The 15,781-nt window shown below is 43.3% G+C and overlaps 1 protein-coding gene across 2 annotated transcripts in view; it reads left to right on the top strand.

Annotated features, from left to right (window-relative positions):
* Positions 1–15,781, top strand: part of LZTS3 (leucine zipper tumor suppressor family member 3) — a 109,738-nt gene that overhangs the window by 36,850 nt on the left and 57,107 nt on the right. Inside the window, exon 1 of one of the 2 annotated variants that reach the window (XM_077280302.1) lies at positions 8,333–8,514. The exons of the other annotated variant lie outside the window; for it this stretch is intronic. The gene's annotated coding sequence lies outside the window, so the exon portion shown is untranslated. Of the gene's footprint in view, positions 1–8,332; positions 8,515–15,781 lie in introns of those variants that run through there. 2 annotated transcript variants of the gene reach the window in all.

The following is a 15,781-nucleotide window of genomic DNA, read 5'->3' as shown; positions in this document are numbered from 1 at the left end:
TTATATGTGATTTGGTCATGGTGTGGCGGTATTTGTGCCTTATATGTGTTATTATTCAGTTACTATGTGGTGGTAATATGTGATCTGGTCATGGTGTGACGTATTTGTTCCCTGTATATGGTATCACTTGGTCAGTATGTTGTAATATGTGATTTGGTCATGGTGTGGCGGTATTTGTGCCTTGTATGTGTTATTATTCAGTCACTATGTGGTGGTAATATGTGATCTGGTCATGGTGTGACGGTATTTGTTCCCTGTATATGGTATCACTTGGTCAGTATGTTGTAATATGTGATTTGGTCATGGTGTGACTGTATTCCTCTCTTGTATGTGGTATTATTCACTCACTATGTGGTGGTAATATGTGATTCGGTCATGGTGTGGCGGAATTTGTACCCTTGTATTATTCAGTCGCTATGTGGTGGTAATTTGTGGTCAGGTCATGGTGCGGCAGTATTTGTTCCTTGTATGTGGTATTATTTGGTCACTATGCAGTGGTAATATGTGGTCTGGTCATGGTGTGGCGGAATTTGTACCTTGCATGTGGTATTAATTAGTATAGTGGATTGTGTTGTGTATGGAGGTCACTTGTTCCCTCAGATTTCAATAAGGAGAAGATTCTTTACTTACATTAGAGATTAATTACTTGGATGTTTAACTCCTCCCCTTCTCTGGCGAAAACAAGTAATCACCTATCCCAAAGACACATTCACACATTCAGTAATTGGTCAGTACTTTACACCATTATTTGTAAGCCAAAACTAGGAGTGTGTGAAAAATACAGAAGTCTTGACTTGTTTCTATTATACTTTTCCTCTGATTTTTCTGCTCCTGATTTTGGCTTACAAATAAATTATGTAAAATACTGAACGTGTGACCATGGCCTGATGATAAGTGATAACTTGTGAATTGCTGGGGGTCTGACTTCTGGGACCCTCACTGATCAGCCAAATGTGGAAGTTTTATCCCCTTTAGAATGGAGCTCATGTGCGACTCGACCATTGATCCATTCATTCCCCCAGTGGCTGCACTTGGCTTTTTCTGGAAGCCCCAAAGAGCATGAATGCAGCCGCGGACAGATATCCCACCTGATGCTGCATCTTAAAATGCGCATAAAAGTTCCCCATTCTTCAGATCGTTGCTGTTTCCAGTGGTTGGATTTTTCCAAGATTGGGCGGTGGGTCTGTGGAAGGTTCGATGGGTGGAGGCGGAGCTGGGGTGGAGCCTGGATGGAGTCTCAAGGGGCCCGAAAATTTTGCAGGTATGAGGCCCTGAAATTCTTGCCCGCGAGCATTCTTTTTCTTGCTGTTCATCCCTGGCCCCTCATCTCATTCACTTCCACTAATCCCTTCCCAGCACCTAATCTCCACACAAGATGCAGCGTGATGGCCGATATCTCCACACAATGCACATTTTTGTACAGTGCAGTTTGCACTGGAGTGTGTTTGGGTCACCGCACTCGCGACAGAACTCATTGCGGTTTTTGGCATCTCCACCACCTCTCCATACTGACCAAGCCACGTCATGATGTCATTAAAAGAAAGCGACTGGTTACAAGACATCATTATCACTTTCTTGGCTTTTTTTTGCGAGACACCACCTGAATGGCAAAGTCTCACCTGCCTGGCTCATTTTTTGCCAATTCATAATTCAACCAGAAGACCTCAATCCCTTCTGGCCGAACAAAGCTGACATCAAACTCAGGCGTGGCATAGAGATTTATCAATGCGTAGATGTCAATATCCTTGAAGCCCATCCTCAGCAGGAACACATCACTGCACCTCTGCCGAAGATGGACCACAGACTACGCACACTGCCCGGCCTGGCTGTTGGGAAGGACCACACTGTATCCCCCAAATTTTGCTCTCGGAAAGCCCCGAGGCCATATATCCAGGATATATCTCTCAGCCCTTACCCATTAGAGATATCTTCCCCTTCTTTAGAGCTTTCAGAAGACTCCGCTGCCACATGTACATTTTACCCTCAGCATCATCAGGCACAAGGAGCTCAGCCTCCTCCATAGAACTAGAGGCAACCTCAGCTCATGTAGAATAAGGCGACGCTGATCTTTAGCCTTTTGTGTCACCACTATTTCATTATAGATTGTATCTTGGGGGCAGGCTCTCACTACTTTTAGCATCAGGATCTTGTTGACTAGTGGCACCAACACAGAATAACACTTTTGTGGGAGGATCTGGACTCTCTGCCCCGGCAGTCCCCTCACACTGCCGCTCCTTCTTAACTATGTGATGGTCTGTATACAGTGGGGTCTGGTCTGGACTCTATACAGTGTGGACTGGGGTCTGTATACAGTGGGTTCTGTATACTGTGGGGTCTGGTCGCTATATACAGTGTAGTCTGGGATCTGTATATAGTGGGGTCTGTATACAGTGGGTTCTGTATACTGTGGGGTCTGGTCGCTATATACAGTGTAGTCTGGGATCTATATAGTGGGGTCTGTATACTGTGGGGTCTGGTCGTTCTATACAGTGTGGTCTGGGGTCTGTATATAGTGGGGTCTGTATACTGTGGGGTCTGGTCGTTCTATACAGTGTGGTCTGGGGTCTGTATATAGTGATGTCTTGTTGCTCCTTACAGTGTAGTTTGGGATCTGTATATATACAGTGGGGTCTGTACTGTGGGTTCTGGTTTCTGTATACAGTGTGGTCTGGGATCTGTATACAGTGGAGTCTGTATAGTGTGTGGTCTGGGATCTGTATACAGTGGAGTCTGTATACTGTGTGGTCTGGGATCTGTATACAGTGGGGTCTGTATACTGTGAGGTCTGGTCGCTGTATACAGTGTGGTCTAGGATCTGTATACAGTGGAGTCTGTATACTGTGTGGTCTGGGATCTGTATACAGTGGGGTCTGTATACTGTGAGGTCTGGTCGCTGTATACAGTGTGGTCTAGGATCTGTATACAGTGGGGTCTGTATACTGTGGGGTCTAGTCGTTCTATACAGTGTGGTCTGGGGTCTGTATATAGTGGGGTCTGTATACTGTGGGGTCTGGTCTGAGGTCTGTGTACAGTGTGGTCTGGGGTCTGTATAATGTGGTCTGTATACTGTGGGGTTCTGGTCGGGAGTCTGTATAAAGGGGGGCTTGGTAAGGACTGATTTGGGGTCTATTCGAAGAGGGCTTGGGGTCTGTAGATTCATTTAGAGGGTGCAGTGTGTGGTCTGTATACATTTTGGGAGGTGTTGAAGGAGTCGCCTGTGGTAGCTGTGTGGCGCCATCACTTCCTGCACCCCTCGCAGACTCTAGCTTTCCTCGGGCGTACTCTGCATTAAGACCTCGCTTCATCCTTCTCTCCCGGATATATATATATAACATGAGATGATTCATCCCGGAGGTGCGTTGGGTACGGGCCCGAGTCAGGTACGTATAATGGTCTCCATAGCAACCCTGCAGATAGTAGCTGCTCAGCTCCTGACAGGGATGGATCCGGAGCCAAACACAGCAGTGATGGATGAACGCTGGTGATGAGCGAATGTGCTCAGATAAGGTGTTAATGTTCGGGTGCTAAATGAGTGTCTTCGGTGTGCTCGAAAAATATGTCCGAGTCCCCGTGGCTGCGTGACTCGCGGCTGTTCGACGTGTGTTGTGGCTATCGTCCACAAGACATGCAGCTCGTTAGCACCTGAGCATGGGCGGATAACACGTTTACTCATCACTAAGAACGCCAAACCTCCAACTCCGACTCCTCAATTTCCAATGCACCGACTCCACAGCCCTGATGAACACTATGGTTAATATTGGAGATAACTCCATCCCGGGTTAGTAGATGAGGGGTCTCCTGTTTACAACTTGATTATGGAATAGCTGTGAAGGGCGCCTCTTGCCTTGGAGGAATCAGCTGTGTAATACTCTGTTCCTCCTGAGGAGGTGCTGTAGGGAAAATTAACAATCGCTGTCAGATTTACACATACATAGAAGATGATCACAGAGGTTTCCTCATCTACAGAGGGTCACCAGAGGTTTCTTCCCTAGGAGATACAGAAGCAGCCGGGAGAGCTCATTTGACTGTTCTCAGATATCTTAGGGAGTCATTTAGTTTTTTAAATGCTTTTTTCTCTGTCCGACAACGACGGCTTCTGCGTTCTCGCCCCCAGTCCAGAGGAGGATAGCTCCCTGCTTCTATCTAATGTGTAGGGCCTACTTTAGGGACACTAGAGACACATCTGGCACTGGCAGACAAGGTGTTAATGGTTTCATTTCCGGAAATTTCTGATGCAGAACCCATTATCTTGAGATAAGCTCCAGCAGATGTTTATTGCAGGCAGTGCGGGAGCATAAAGCGGGGACGCTTCAGCGGACAGACATCTTCCTATTTAGTAATGATGACTTTAAGGCGCCGCTTCCAGGTTGTGCGGCATCTATTACGGCGGGTACGTGGGTAGCCCAATGGAAGCCATGGCAGCTTTCTCCAGTAGAAGACAAAATCCTCATGAGTCACAAGACACTTGTTCAAAATGCTTCTCGACTCCAACAATTAATCCCCGGATTAATGATCCATCTGCCGAAAGCTAGTAAGGGGTTTTTGATGGAGGTCTAGGAGGGTTACGTTTCTCCTTGTGGAGACCACCAGTTGGTTTCCTGGGGGAAAAAAATATAAAAATTTGTTCTTCTCTAGAAAAAAAGACATTTGCCTCACTGGTGCCACCTATTGGAGGTAGCCACCTCCTAAGTCAAAGTCTGACCCTTTAATGGGTGTTGCCATATGACCCTCAACAATCTTCTTGCTCTTACAGTAAAGAATCCTCTCTATGATCTATTTTTCTACTTCTATTTTACTCATTTGTATAGCACCATTATTTTCACAGCGCTTCACAGACATTTTTGGCACTGTCCCCATTGGGGCTCACAATCTAGCTTCCCTATCACTATGTCTTTGGAGTGTTGAAGGAAACCAAAGAACCTGCAGGAAACCCACGCAAACACGAGAAGATTTTAACCCAGAGCCCCAGTGCTGCAAAGGCTACAGTGCTAATGACTGAGCTACCCGGAAACCTTCCTGCTGTTACAGTAAAGAATCCTGTCTGTGATTATGGTGAAACCTTCCTGCTGTTACAGTAAAGAATCCTGTCTGTGATAATGGTGAAACCTTCCTGCTGTTACAGTAACGAATCCTGTCTGTGATGATGGTGAAACCTTCTTGCTGTTACAGTAAAGAATTCTGTCTGTGATGATGGTGAAACCTTCCTGCTGTTACAGTAAAGAATCCTGTCTGTGATAATGGTGAAACCTTCCTGCTGTTACAGTAACGAATCCTGTCTGTGATGATGGTGAAGCCTTCCTGCTGTTACAGTAACGAATCCTGTCTGTGATGATGGTGAAACCTTCCTGCTGTTACTGTAAAGAATCCTGTCTGTGATGATGGTTAAACCTTCCTGCTGTTACAGTAAAGAATCCTGTCTGTGATGATGGTGAAACCTTCCTGCTGTTACAGTAACGAATCCTGCCTGTGATGATGGTGAAACCTTCCTGCTGTTACAGTAAAGAATCCTGTCTGTGATGATGGTGACACCTTCCTGCTGTTACAATAAAGAATCCTGACTGTGATGATGGGGAAACCTTCCTGCTGTTACAGTAATGAATCCTGTCTGTGATGATGGTGAAACCTTCCTGCTGTTACTGTAAAGAATCCTGTCTGTGATGATGGTGAAACCTTCCTGCTGTTACAGTAAAGAATCCTGTCTGTGATGATGGTGAAACCTTCCTGCTGTTACAGTAACGAATCCTGCCTGTGATGATGGTGAAACCTTCCTGCTGTTACAGTAAAGAATCCTGTCTGTGATGATGGTGACACCTTCCTGCTGTTACAATAAAGAATCCTGACTGTGATGATGGGGAAACCTTCCTGCTGTTACAGTAAAGAATACTGTCTGTGATGATGGTGAAAACTTCCTGCTGTTACAGCAAAGAATCCTGTCTGTGATGATGGTGAAACCTTCCTGTTGTTACAGTAAAGAATCCTGTCTGTGATGATGGTGAAACCTTCCTGCTGTTACAGTAAAGAATCCTGTCTATGATGATGGTGAAAACTTCCTGCGGTTACAGTAATGAATCCTGTCTGTGATGATGGTGAAACCTTCCTGCTGTTACAGTAAAGAATCCCATCTATGATGATGGTGACACTTTCCTGCTGTTACAGTGAAGAATCCTGTCTATGAAGATGGTGAAACTTTCTTGATTGTACAGTAAAGAATCCTGTCTATGATGATGGTGAAACTTTCCTGCTGTTACAGTAAAGAATCCTGTCTATGATGATGGTGAAACTTTCCTGCTGTTACAGTAAAGAGTCCTGTCTATAATGATGGTGAAACTTTCTTGATCTTACAGTAAAGAATCCTGTCTATGAAGATGGTGAAACCTTCCTGCTGTTACAGTAAAGAATCCTGTCTGTGATAATGGTGAAACCTTCCTGCTGTTACAGTAACGAATCCTGTCTGTGATGATGGTGAAGCCTTCCTGCTGTTACAGTAACGAATCCTGTCTGTGATGATGGTGAAACCTTCCTGCTGTTACTGTAAAGAATCCTGTCTGTGATGATGGTTAAACCTTCCTGCTGTTACAGTAAAGAATCCTGTCTGTGATGATGGTGAAACCTTCCTGCTGTTACAGTAACGAATCCTGCCTGTGATGATGGTGAAACCTTCCTGCTGTTACAGTAAAGAATCCTGTCTGTGATGATGGTGACACCTTCCTGCTGTTACAATAAAGAATCCTGACTGTGATGATGGGGAAACCTTCCTGCTGTTACAGTAATGAATCCTGTCTGTGATGATGGTGAAACCTTCCTGCTGTTACTGTAAAGAATCCTGTCTGTGATGATGGTGAAACCTTCCTGCTGTTACAGTAAAGAATCCTGTCTGTGATGATGGTGAAACCTTCCTGCTGTTACAGTAACGAATCCTGCCTGTGATGATGGTGAAACCTTCCTGCTGTTACAGTAAAGAATCCTGTCTGTGATGATGGTGACACCTTCCTGCTGTTACAATAAAGAATCCTGACTGTGATGATGGGGAAACCTTCCTGCTGTTACAGTAAAGAATACTGTCTGTGATGATGGTGAAAACTTCCTGCTGTTACAGCAAAGAATCCTGTCTGTGATGATGGTGAAACCTTCCTGTTGTTACAGTAAAGAATCCTGTCTGTGATGATGGTGAAACCTTCCTGCTGTTACAGTAAAGAATCCTGTCTATGATGATGGTGAAAACTTCCTGCGGTTACAGTAATGAATCCTGTCTGTGATGATGGTGAAACCTTCCTGCTGTTACAGTAAAGAATCCCATCTATGATGATGGTGACACTTTCCTGCTGTTACAGTGAAGAATCCTGTCTATGAAGATGGTGAAACTTTCTTGATTGTACAGTAAAGAATCCTGTCTATGATGATGGTGAAACTTTCCTGCTGTTACAGTAAAGAATCCTGTCTATGATGATGGTGAAACTTTCCTGCTGTTACAGTAAAGAGTCCTGTCTATAATGATGGTGAAACTTTCTTGATCTTACAGTAAAGAATCCTGTCTATGAAGATGGTGAAATTTTCTTGATCTTACGATAAAGAATCCAGATTTTGATGATGGTGAAAATGTCTTCCTCTTACTGTAAATAATCTTGTTAACAGTGATGTTAAATCATTTTTGCTTTTACAGTAAAGAATCCTGTCTATGATGACAGTGCAAACGTCTTGCTGTTACAGTAAAGAATCCTGTCTCTGATGTAACCATGTTGTTAGATAAAGTCTTGATATAAATAGGTTGTTACACCTTGATGATGGCGGGGCATTTAGTCTTTGTGGCGGGAACTTTCAGGCCTATAATCCAGACTCCTTATAATGTCATGTGATAGAGACTCCTTCCTAGATCACCTAGAACTTAACATTCGTCCTATGACAGTATTAATTAGACATTGTATAGTGCTGTGATTACATGATTTTATGTATTTGGTTGTGGGGTTTTTTTGTGGTCATTTTCTGTTGGTGCATTGTATGGCGGTATTATTATTTTTGTAGTTTTGAAAGATGAATTAAGGAACGTCCGTTTTCTTCCTGACTTAAGGGGATAGAGTGCTGCCTTCTTTTTTCTTGGATTAGATAGATAGAAATGAGATATAATATCAGTCCGCAGCTTCGCTCTTTCATTTCCAAGCTCCATAATTAGATGATCTTTTTTTTTCTTTCACTATATGAAAATATTAGCCCTTTCTTGGCGGGTGAGCTGGCACCGTTCTGTGCCGAAGCCTCTACACCCACCTATCTGCCTACTCGGGCATTCAGCCCAACTGAACATTCAGTCCTACACAGCGACGACGTGACTCAGTGAGCTGAACACACCACTACACACATGAAGCGTGGATGTGGGGAAGCCGCAGTCAATGCTCTCTCCGTATGATCCGGGGAAGGCTCGGCTATGCTGCAGGACCGGGGACGGATGAGCCTTGTGCAGCTATCACACAGCATGGGGACTGAGAGGGCCTGCAACATGAGATGAGAAGACAATCTGCAAAGGTAAGAGGAGGGGGCGCACCAGGCTCCAGCTAATCACTGCCGGAGCAGCGCTCCAGCCTTCCGCATGCTCCATCAGCCCAAATGTGCCATTGTCATGGCCGCTGGTAGGCTTAATGCTGGTGATGAGAGTAGGAAGGATGATGAGGACACTGACTTTGAAGGCCCTCAGTAATAATATTAATAATGATGATGATGTAATATAATGGTGGTGATTATGGGTATGATTAAATTGACACAACCTATTAAAAAAATCACATTGAGAGTGATGATCATTGTAATCATGACTATTACACGGACTTTATTGATGATGATGATGGTGGTGGTATGGACACGTAGATGATGCATGATGATATGGACTTCACGATGCCTAATAGTGATGATAATGGTGAAGCCGATGAAGATATGGACTTGACACTAAATGATGAAAAGTTCTTCATGATGATGGTGATGGTGGTGGTGATGGACATGTAGATGATTCGGAGTTCAAGATGCCTAATAGTGATGACAATGTTGAATCCGATGAAGATATGGACTTGACACTTAATGATGATAAGTTCTTCATGATGGTGGTGATGGTGGTGGTGATGGACATGTTGATCATTCATGATGATATGGACTTCAAGATGCCTAATAGTGCTAAGGATGATATAGCCAATGATGATATGGACTTGACACTTAATGACTATAAGTTCCTCATGATGATGATAATGGTGGTGCTGATGGTGACGGTATGGGGAAGGAAGCAGTTGATCCAGCTTCTGATCCACAGTTCATAGATATGTAATTTAAAATCATGAAATCTTTATTTCCAGAAGAGTTAAAAATCAATAGAGAAATTATAAAATGCAAAATATAAGAAACCAAATCCTCTGTGATGGAAGAGTAGTAGAGGGGACAAAAAAAATTGAAGCTACAAGAAGCGTTTCGGACACAAGTGCGTTCTTAGACTTGGTTTAAATCGAATGAAGACTTCATGATTTTAAACCACGTCTCTTTGATCTGAGGATCAGAAGCTGGATCAACTTGTTCCTTCCCTATGTCTAATTAACGTTTTTTTCCATTTTTCCATTCACTACATGGTGGTGGTATGGACATGTAGATGACTAATGATGATAAGGACTTCAAGAAGCTGAATAGTGATGATAATGGTAAAGCCCATGATGATATGGACTTGACACTTAATGATGCTAAGTTCTTCATGATTACGATGGTGGTGGTGGTATGAATATATAAATGATTCATGATTATATGGACTTCAAGAAGCCTAATAGTGATGATAATGGTGAATCCAATGATGATATGGACTTGACACTTAACGATGATAAGTTCTTCATGGTGATGGTGTTGGTGATATGGACACGTGGATGATTCATGATGATATGGACTTCAAGAAGCCTAATATTAATGATAATGGTGAAGCCGATGATGATATGGACTTGACACTTAATGCTGATAAGTTCTTCATGATGCTGATGGTGGTGGCGGTGGTAGGTGATTTTTGACTATATGGACTTCAAGATGCCTAATAGGGATGATGATGGTAGAGCCGATGATGATACGGACCTGACATTTAAAGATGATAATAACGTCATGATGATGATTACATGGATTCGTAGAGCCGTAAAGATAATAATGATGATATGAATTATATATTATGTGTCATAAATAAGAATAATTGAAATAGGCTAATGGCTAGCATCATTTTTTTCTGGAGGTGATGTGGATCTGAAGAACCTTGATGTTGGTGTGTTCTTGTAGCTGCTTAATGATAATTACAATGGTGGTGATGATTTCACAGACTTGAAGATGATTGATAATTATATGGACTTGTTGAAGTTTAATGATGATGATATGGGGATGAAGACTCTTGTAATGATAATGACAATGTGGACTTGAAGACTTTTGATAATCAGATGTAATCGTAGATGCTTAATAAAGATGTTGATGATGATATGTGCATAAAGTCACCTGATAATGATGATGAAATGGGCTTGAATACACTAGATGATGATTATATGGACTTGTAGACTATTGGTAATTATGTGGACTTCTCAAAGTTGAAGGCTCTGGTAATGATAATGTTGGCTTGAAGACTTCTGATAATAAATGGAATCGTAGCTACTCAATAAAGGTGATGATGATGATATGGGCATAAATTCAATTGATGATGATATGGACCTGTAGATTATTGATAATTATGTGGCCTTGTCAAAGTTTAGTGATGATGATACAAGTATGAAGGCTCTGACAATGATGATGAGGATGATGATTATGATATGAACTTTTAGATACATAAAGATGATTATATGTATGATATGGATCTGAAGACCTTTGTTGATAATATGGGCTTGAAAGCTCTTAATCATGATGATGAAATGGACTTGAAGACACTTGATGATAATGGAGATTAGGTGAATCTGAAGAAGTCCCCAACGTAGGTGTAAACATTGTGTGGAACATTGTGTTCTCTTAAATAAATTAGACTGCTTGAAGTTGGATGTAACTTAATATGGGCCTAACATTTTTCACCATGATAGGAGCTTGTGGATGCTTGGTAATGATGCTGATATGGACTTGTAGACACCTTAAGATGATGATAAAGGTAATATGGCCCTGAAGAACTTTGATGATTTTTTTGACTTAGAAATGTTTATTAATAATAATAATAATAATAATAATAATAATGATAGGGGTTTGTAGACACATGATGATGACAGTAGAAGTGATATGGGCTTGTAGAAGCTCAGAGATGATAATGCTGCGGATGATGATGTGGAGTTAAGTGGACTTGTAGAAAAGATGATGATAAAGGTGATCTGGACCTGAAGAACCTGAACCTTGATTATTTTATGGGCTTGTAAATGTTTAATGATGATGATATGGATTTGTAGATACATGATGATGATAGTTGTAGTAATATGGACTTGTAGATGTTCAGTGATAATGATGGGGATGATGATATCGAGTCAAGTGGACTTGTAGAGAAGATGATGATAAACGATCCATCTGCACCCGAGGATCCTTGATAATTATGAAGACTGGTAAACTCCTAATATTCATGATATGAACTAGAAAAAGTCTTTTCTTAAATGTCATGTGGAAAATGTCTTATTATGAGGAAATAAGAATACATGATATCGGATATTCGGCTAGTGGTGAACTTTTTTTTCTGAAGACTCTTGATGATGAGGGTGATGATCATTTGAACTTGAAGACAATTGATAATTATATGGACCTTTCGATGTTTATTGATGATGATGTTATGGGCTTGAAGACTCTTGAAGACTCTTATTAGTGATGATAACGATGATGACATGAAGACTCCTGATGATGAGGATGATGATGATATGGGCATAAGAACCCTTGATAATAATGATGATCAGATATCATCCTGAAGAATCCTTGTCATAACCAGTGATTAATGAAGATGATGATGTGGACCTGATATTTGATGTATAAATGGCAGCCCGCCGGTCTATATTCTCCTCCGTGCAGCAGATCTCCGCACTGTCCTGTTATATAAATGTGCAGTGCCGCTGCGGCTGCGTGCTGTGATTTCTAGGTGGCACCGCTGTGGTTTGGTTAACCCTCGCATGGTTACTCTTGCCTGACAGAAGACATGAGAGGATAGGAGTGCGGATGACTAGAATTTGAATGTGTTTGAGAAGAGTGATGGGGGTTGTGGTGACTTGTCGGTGGGTTTTAGTGGGGCAGGTGCCAGGTGTCGGGTCGCTCACTTGGTTGGAATTTCTTCTCCAAATAAACCTGAACTCGCTCTACCTGTGCAAGATGGTGTCTGAGCCCCCAGCGGTGTGTGGGCTGTCATTTGGCTGCACATAAGTAGATTATTACTATGGTCATGTCTGGTGGTCACATTAATGGTTGTAGTGTTCTATGTACACAGTATAATGTTAAGTTTGGGAGTAGTAGTATTCTGTAGACAAATTTATCAAAGGTGTTATGGACTGAAGAGATGATGCACCAGATGATGGGCCATGGCGGGATCAGTAACGGGCATAGACCTCTTCGATGAGACACCAGCAAACCTACTACCAGTGTTTAGAAGACATTTTCATCAAGGAGTGGTCAGGAAAAAGCCTGCGTCTTTGAAGACTTCTGCAGGACAGTGCTCCATCACAGCATCGAAGTCTCCATTGCTCGGGGCCAGGTAAGGCCTTATAGATGTAAGAATAATGACACGGCCCCGTTCTTAGCAAACCTAAACCCTACTGAGAACCTGTAGGCTTTTCATAAACGGGAGATTTATGGTTAAGGAGAACGGTCTCTTCTTTGAGCAGTGTCTGAGGCTATGGTTGGTGCCTCACGTTCTCAAAGGAAAGGAAACCCACCCACCTACCTCCGATTCCACAATGTGTTGCTCCGCATTGTGCTACGTGTGTGGCTCCGCATGGCAGGAGCCGTCTAGTGACCTCTGCGATGAGACCCTCATGCAGGAAGATGGAGTGGTGGACAGACGGCTTTATCCAAGACTGTCAATGTTCTGAAGGCACAGATACTTTTGGAATTGGGACATAACTTCAAATTTCCGGAACAGCGTCCCCAATCTGAGAATGTTCCCCTGGATCTGGAATATTTGGAAGGTGCAAAAAGATGGAAATGTCAAAAGACTTGATTGAGCTTCTTCTTCTTCTGAGCTGGATCTGTTCACATTTCTGGCCACAAGAGATGCCAGAGCCTGTGAATCAGGCTTACAAAAGCAGCGGGGAAGACCCCAACTCATCGACCCCTTAGCAGCTCTTTAGCGTTGGTCCATTGGAGGATAATAGAGTTGGGTTATGACCTTGTCCAGTCAAGTTGATTGGATGTAGATAGAGTGGAGCAAACAGATGTGTAGGATCCTTGTCCAGTGGCCACATCGAGAACCCTGCGAAGCTCCTATTACCTGCGGCATCCCCAGCGCCTCTTCCGATTACTAGACCTCATAACGCCATGACGCACTTCTACTATTCAGAAGAGGTGCAGCATGCCACAGGTAGGAGAAGGTTCGTCGCTTGGATGATTTTTTTCAGCCTAACGACTAAATCAATGTCTGTTTTTCCCATTTTTTAGGTTTGATGTTGTACTTGATTATTAATGAATATCCATGCTGTGCGTATATTATATCTGGAGGTTGTATTGACCTCTACACAGGGTGTCCATCAAATCTGGAGGAACATGACAATGATAAGTCTTATCTTAGATCAGACGCTGGAGTGAAAAACCACAGAGAGAAGGGAGGAAGCGGCAGGGGCTGTTCTTCATCGCGGAGCCGGGGGGACTGATCAATGGCCGCTATAAATGATGTATGACGTGATGCCAGCGTGCTCTGTTATGAACTGGTGGTTTAGGAGCAACATGGGACGGCCTCTGGAGGAGGTGGTACCTGTACTGACCGCAGTTCCTGAGCTTAACACAACACTAGAAGTAGCCGTGGGATGTTCCTGTCACTCCCTAGACACCTCGTCACAGCCGGAGGACTAACTACCCCTAAAGATAGAAACAGGAAAGCTATCTTGCCTCAGAGAAAATCCCCAAAGGATAGACAGCCCCCACAAATATTGACTGTGAGAGGAGAGGGAAATGACATACACAGAATGAAACCAGGATGAAGCAAAGGAGGCCACTCTAGCTAGATAGATAGAATAGGACAGAATACTGTGCGGTCAGTTTTAAAAAACTAGAAAAATCCACCAGAGTTTACAAAAATCTCCACACCTGACTAAAGGTGTGGAGGGTAAATCTGCTTTCCAGAGCTTCCAGCTTAACTGAATAAATCCATACTGACAAGCTGGACTAAAAAAAACATAGAAAGTGCTGAACGATAAAGTCCACAAAATATGGACTGCAAAAGAATAAAGCAAGGACTTATCTTTGCTGAACTGGTCAGAACATCAGGGAAATCCAAGCAGAGATATGAATCCAACCAGGAACCATTGTCAACTGGCACTGGCTGAAGGATAGAGCCAGGCTTAAATAGCTGAGCCAGAATAGACGATCAATGGTAGCAGCTGCTGACTGCTAAATCCAAGGAGCAGCCGTTCCACTTAAAACCACCGGAGGGAGCCCAAGAGCAGAACTCACAAAAGTGCCACTTACAACCACCGGAGGGAGCCCGAGAGCGGAATTCACAACAGCGCTCCTCTGTATATAACATAATCCCTATATCGCGCCATCCCCACATTCCAGGGCCGCGATAAGCGGAGAGGAGGACCATGCAGACAACGGGCTGGAAGTTTCCAAGTTTATAAATTCCTGTACATTTCACTTTGATCTGTGAGAATCCATTAAATTGTTCAGGGTCCGGCCGATAATTAATTGTTATCTTCATCCAAGATGGAGAGCTGAAGCATTTTCTACATACCGTGTACTATACCGTGGGCACAAGGCACAAAATAGTATCAACCAAATGCCTCAGCAGCACAGACCTCTCCTCTGGCACGTTTGTCACAATGTGTCAGTGCAGCTGTAAAGCATCAGCATCCCACCTTCCTATCTATGAAAGGACTTCTCCCATCTTCAAATATGACATTTTTTTCTTATTAAAATTTGCAGCAGTTCTTGAGATATGAACACTTTACAGCTTGTTACCAAGGAGTCCGACCACTGCTGTTGCCTAGCAGTGGTGGACAAACTTGTGCATTGCTTTTTCTATTGAGTTTGTAAGTGTTGCTCTGAAACTGTTGGGGACCATTTGAGAGCGCTGTTACTTCATAATCCCAAGAAGTCAGTGAGGAGCAGCTTCAACCTATAGCTGCAGAGCAGGAAGTCAGTGAGAAGCTTCAACCTATAGCTGCAGAGCAGGAAGTCAGTGAGGAGCAGCTTCAACCAATGGCTGCAGAGTAGGAATTCAGTGAGGAATAGCTTCAACCAATTGCTGCAGATCAGGACCTCAGTGAGGAGCAGCCTTAACCAATAGCTGCATAGCAGGAAGTCAGTGAGGAGCAGCTTCAACCAATAGCTGCAGGTCAGGAAGTCAGTGAGGAACAGCTTCAACCAATAGCTGCAGAGCAGGAAGTCAGTGAGGAGCAGCTTCAACCTATAGCTGCAGAGCAGGAAGTCAGTGGGGAGCAGCTTCAACCAATAGCTGCAGAGCAGAAAGTCAGTGAGGAGCAGCTTCAACCTATAGCTGCAGAGCTAGAAGTCAGTGAGGAGCAGCTTCAACCAATAGCTGCAGAGCAGGAAGTCAGTGAGGAACAGCTTCAACCAATAGCTGCAGAGCAGGACCTCAGTGAGGAGCAGCTTCAACCTATAGCTGCAGAGCAGGAAG

The sequence above is a fragment of the Ranitomeya variabilis genome, chromosome 1 (genome assembly GCF_051348905.1).
Source record: "Ranitomeya variabilis isolate aRanVar5 chromosome 1, aRanVar5.hap1, whole genome shotgun sequence".
NCBI classification, from domain to species: Eukaryota; Metazoa; Chordata; class Amphibia; order Anura; family Dendrobatidae; genus Ranitomeya; species Ranitomeya variabilis.
This window is presented reverse-complemented; position numbering and strand designations above follow the sequence as displayed.